Source organism: Protobothrops mucrosquamatus, unplaced genomic scaffold (assembly GCF_001527695.2).
Source record: "Protobothrops mucrosquamatus isolate PMUCROS unplaced genomic scaffold, P.Mucros_1.0 scaffold861, whole genome shotgun sequence".
Lineage (NCBI taxonomy): Eukaryota > Metazoa > Chordata > Lepidosauria > Squamata > Viperidae > Protobothrops > Protobothrops mucrosquamatus.
Window position 1 is genome coordinate 87,711 of NW_015387116.1, and position 5,840 is coordinate 93,550.

Sequence of the window (5,840 nt, forward strand, 5' to 3'; positions counted from 1 at the left end):
ATGCCCGTTGCTGGTTGGCTAACTAGCAACAGGGTCTTGCCAGCCAATGGAATTGTGTGATTACAAGCCAGGGGAATCCCATAAAAGAGGGCTCCCCTGGCCCAGAGAGCCAGTCCGGATTTACTTTATGCCTTGCCAATAAACCAAGAGCTGACTGTCACTCGACTCGTGTCTTACTGCCTGCGCGATCTAACAATAAGTGAAGAATATCAGGAATATATACCAAGAATATAGATTCCCAACAGGGTCACTCAAGGTGACAAGGATATCCCAGCTATCTAGCTAGAGCAAGCAGGGACCCTAGTGTATATTGGGCAGCAGCAATATTGGAAGATGCTATAGGCAGATGATCTCTTTTTTAAAAAAATATTTTATTAGATTTTATAAGGGTGGGGAAGAGGTAAGATCGGTAAGGGTGTTGGATGGGGCTGGGAATGAGGTTGGGATAAGTGTAGGGAAAGATACAATAGTGGGGTTACCCCCAACAGTAATTCATCGCTTTAGCAAGCAGACTGTCATCCGGGTACAAATGTTAAATAACAGTAATTAAAATAATACTAAAAAGTTATAATCACAAAAAATAATCGTAATCATAAAAAGTAAAAGTTAGTCAATAAGAGATGATCCCTTTAGTGACAATGGTAAAGGCATCAATTCAAACTGTGCAGGAAAAGGCTATAGTAAGCCCCTCCTGTGTTTTTACCAAGAAAACCACATGGTTAGAAAATATAAAATGATTCACAATATAGTGCTGGCTGATGGGCCCCTCAGGTCGAATGGTACTTAATAAGCTACTGGGGAATTGCTGAAGCTCTTTCAGAGTTCTAATGGTGCTTATAATGTTCCTAGATTAAAGCCTTTGGGATGTCTAGTTGCCAATAAGGCCATACAGGAAGAGCAAATCTGAAGCTGCAAAGATAGAATTACAGTAGGAACAAGGAACAGTTATAACAATTAATCAGTATGGCTTGCCTTCAGAAGTTGTGGTGCTCCATTACTGGAGGTTTTTTTTTTTAAGAGATTGGACAACCATTTGTCTGAAATGGTATAGGGTCTCCTGCCTGAACAAGGGATTGGACTAGAAGACTTCCAAGGTCCCTTCCAACTCTGTTATTGTTATATATTACATAAGAAGCCATGAAGGTCTTGAACTTAGAAGAAACCAAGTTGAACTTAGAAGAAACCAAGATAAGAATTGAAGCCTCTGAAGTTTTTGTTGGAGAAGATTTCCAAGAATACCATGGACAGCCAAGAAAACAAACCAATGGATTATCTAACAAATCAAGCCAGAGTTCTGACTTGAGATACAAACAACCAAACTCAAATTATGCTATTTTGGACACATTATGCAAAGACCAAATTCTCTAGAAAAGAATCCAAAGCAGGGACAGATGGAAGGAAAGAGGAGAGGAGAACTACCAGCCTCAAGGTGGATGGGCTCAGTTACAATATTTATGAGCACCATTGGAAGACCTGAAAGGCCAGGTTAGGGACAGATCATCACGGAGAAAATCTATCTGTATGGCCACAAGGAGTCCAAAATGACTGGATAGCACATAAGCAATCAATGGTGTACACCAGTGTTTCTCAACCTTGACAATTTTAAGGCATGTGGACTTCAGCTCCCAGAATTCCACAGCCAGCAATGCTGGCTGTGGAATTCTGGGAGCTGAAGTCCACATGCCTTAAAATTGTCAAGGTTGAGAAACACTGGTGTACAAAGATTAAAAACTCAACAGTTAAAAGCCATAGCCCCATGATGCCCAAGGTCATGAAACATTCCAGTCATGACATCCCATCATCAAGAGAGCTTTTCTAGCCTCTTTGCCTGAACCCTGAGGAAATCACCAGGTCTCCAGAGCCTTACGGAAATACTAACAGGATTGCAGCCATACAGATTCCCGAAGAGATAGCATTCCACAAAGCCTTTTAACTATGTTACTTCTCTTTGGTTTTTCATTTAAATGTACTTAGGCATTGTTTCACTATAAATTCACTGCTCTGAAAGATATGTAGGTATATAAAGTTAGAGAAAGAAAAAATAAATATATCACACTAGCATATCAGGGAATTATAGGCACTTTGGAATGTTTTTCTATGCATTATAAAAAGAGACCATCAATCTATGGCTACTGGCTGAGATAATAAATTTTACATGCTTAGGAACTTATTTTACTAGCACAGCATTCAACCATTTCATTCCATTGCAGAATTTCCACTAAAATTCTAACACTTCTACTATCTTGAAAATAGTGAGGATATCAATACATGTTGTGGCTCCGTCTCCCTCTCCAGGACCCTCCTCTTTGGCAATGCCTCAGGTGTCTTCCGACGGAGAAGAGATTTACCAGGAGCCAGGTGGTTCAGAGATTGGCCAGGAGCCCGGTGTTTCTCAGATTTGCCAGGAGCCAGGTGTGTCAGATAATGAGGAAGAAAAGTTGTGGCTGGATCCACGCCAGCGTAGGAGTGATAAGCGTGCGCAGCAGAAAAAGAGACGTGCCAGAGATTAAGCTGAGTCACTGGACCACACCCCACAGGCTATAAAAGGGTGGTGGTGGCCATTTGGACCTCTGTGATGGACAAAAGCTGAATCTCTGGCAAAGTAGTGTGCTGTGGCATTCAACTGTGTGTATTGTTTTTGTTTCTGTGTGTTTGGAGTAAAGGTCTTGACAGGCAGCTACGGAGCTGCTGCCAAGTTTCTTATCTGTGAAGTGGTGTCTGGAGAAGTCTTTAACCCTCGGCTGGCTGTTTGGGTGTGTGGGTCGGAACGGGGACAGAACAATACAGTTCTAGAAATCCAGCCAATGGTGATCAAAGCATGTTGAATAAGAATTATATTGGAGGAGCTTCCTCCTCCAATTTAACTAATAAACATTTCAGAATAAATTACATAATACAAATTCAAAGGTTCACTATGGCCTCCTCCAAGAATCAAAGCACATTATTTCCACTGTGGTTGTCATCTACAACCAGAATTGAGACAAGCTACTGTAGTCCTATTTCAGAGATTACGTAGCACTTTTAAAGTGTGGGAATCTTCTTACACAATTAAATATTAGTAGTTTTCACTCTTTTCTTTTACCCCTACTTAATTATCCCACAGATTCTTTTTTCAACATTTTGGAGCAGATAATTTTCACTGCATGTTGCACACCTAATAAGAATCCTTGTATGTATTTACTGTCTTTGAGCCAGGTCAACTGCAAAAAGGAAAGTTGAGCCACATTTCCTGAAACATAAGGAAAGAGGATTAGAATGTAGGTTGGAGGTATACCTTAACTTGCAACCAATTGTTTAGTGACCATTTGAAGTTACAGTGGTACTGAAAAAAAGTGACTTATGACCGTTTTTCATGCTTACGATCTTTGCTGCATCTCCATCGTCATGTGATAAAAATTGAAAAGTGAGATTATAAAAGCCCAGTCTAGCACAATAGCCACAAAGAAGAAAAATAACAGCTCTCAAAAGAAACCAGAATGGCTGCATAAAGAACTCTCTGATAAATTGAAACACAAAAAGGACAAGTATAAAAAGTGGGAAGAGGGACACATAACTAAGTCAGAATATCAGCAAATAGCCGAGCCTGAAAAGATGAAATAAGGAAAGCTAAGGTTCAAAATGAACTAAGGCTTGCGACAAAAGAAAAAAAACAGCAAAAAAAGCGCTTCTTTCAACATGTAAAAAAACAAGAAAAAAAGTTAAGGAAATGATTGGTCCATTAGTGGGGGAAAGTGGCAAGAAGGTGATAAGCAACAGGGAGAAAGCAGAACTACTTAACTCGTTTTTTGCATCTGTCTTTACACAAAGGGAAAAAACAGTCCAACCTATCAAAAACAGTACCGTAAAAAACAGTTCAGAGACACAAGTTAAGATAGGTAAGAAAATGGTAAGTGAGCACCTATCCAGCCTAGGCAAGTTCAAATCATCAGGACCAGATGGATTACACACCAAGGTTCTCAAGGAACTGGCAGATGTGATCTCAGAACCACTGAACTATATTTTTCAAAGATCCTGGAGCACTGGGGAACTACCAGAGGACTGGAAAAGAACTGATGTAGTTCCCATTCTCAAAAAAGGGAAAAAATTGGCTCCAGGAAACTGCAGACCTATCAGCCTGACCTCAATACCTGGGAAGATTCTGGAAAAGATGATCAAACAACGAATCAGCGAACACCTAGAGGCAAACAAAGTCATTACTAAAAGCCAACATGGGTTTGTCAAAAACAGATCATGCCAGACAAATCTTATTGCATTCTTTGACCAAGTGACAAAATTAGTGGACCAGAGGAATGCTGTGGATATAATTTACTTGGACTTCAGTAAGGCATTTGATAAAGTAGACCTCAACCTACTACTTGATAAGATAGAAAAATGTGGATTAGATAGCATCACCACCAGATGGATTCGTAGCTGGCTGACCGGCTGTACTCAGCGTGTGGTCCTCAATGGAACTGCATCTACATGGAGGGAAGTATGTAGTGGGGTGCCCCAGGGCTCTGTTCTAGACCCAATGCTCTTCAACATCTTCATCAACGATTTGGATGAGGGGATAGATGGAGAACTCATCAAATTTGCAGACGACATCAAGCTGGCAGGAATAGCAACACTCCAGAAGATAGGCTTAAGATACAGGAGGATCTGGACAGACTTGAACCCCGGGTGCTATCTAACAAGAAAGAGTGCAGAGAAGAGCAACAAAGATGATTAGGGGACTGGAGGCTAAAACATATAAGGAACGGTTGCTGGAATTGGGTATGTCTAGTTTAATAAAGAGAAGGACGAGGGGGGAACATGATAGTAGTGTTCCAATATCTCAGGGGCTGCCACAAAGAAGAAGAAGTCAAACAATTTTCCAAAGCACCTGAAGGCAGGACAAGAAGCAACGGATGGAAATTAATCAAGGAGAGAAGCAACCTAGAACTAAGGAGAAACTTCCTGACAGTTAGAACAATCAACCAGTGGAACAACCTGCTTCCAGAAGCGGTGAATGCTCCAACACTGGAAGTTTTTAAGAAGAGACTGGACAGCCATTTGTCTGAAATGGTATAGGGTTGGACTAGATGACCTACAAGGTCCATCATCATCATCATCATCATCATCATCATCATCATCATCATCATCATCATCATCATTATTATTATTACCTTTGTGACTTTCTGACAAGCAAAGTCAATGGGTAAGCCAAATTCATTTTACAACCATGTTGCTAACTTAACAGTCGCAGCGATTCACTTAATAACTATGGCAAGAAAGGTTGTATAATGGGGAAAAAGTCATTTAACAACTATCTCACTTGGTAACAGAAATTTTGGGCTCAATTGTGGTCATAAGTCAAGGACTACCTGTATTTCTGCATGAATAGGGTTAGAGATTCATAGTAAACAGCTTGTTTAATGCACAGAATAACATAAAGGAACTGTTAAGCTGAAGGGAAAAAATATCTTTTCACAGTTTTGCAATAATTCTCAGGCAACTTGTTCCAAACTTGAAAAGCTAGCTTGTCTGGTTAAAACTAGTCCATTAGAAAGTTCACCAATTCTTGAAAATATAAGAATTTCCTTGGTGATGCTAAACAGTTGCTGGCTCCCGAAAGCAGCTACTGCAAATCTAGAATGAGAAAAGGATCATTTCTTTTATCTCTATAGCGTTCTCTGCAATCAAGTAAAATTGCATATGTATGAATTGCACTATTTTTTTTAAATAAACATGGATAAATTTTGGACAATAGACAGAGCATAAAAATAGGGAGGGTTATGGTGTTTACATTTTTATTTAAATATAACCTGTTTTGCCTACTTTTATTGTTTTTTTCCTGTTAAGTTTATTTTATCTTCTGGATC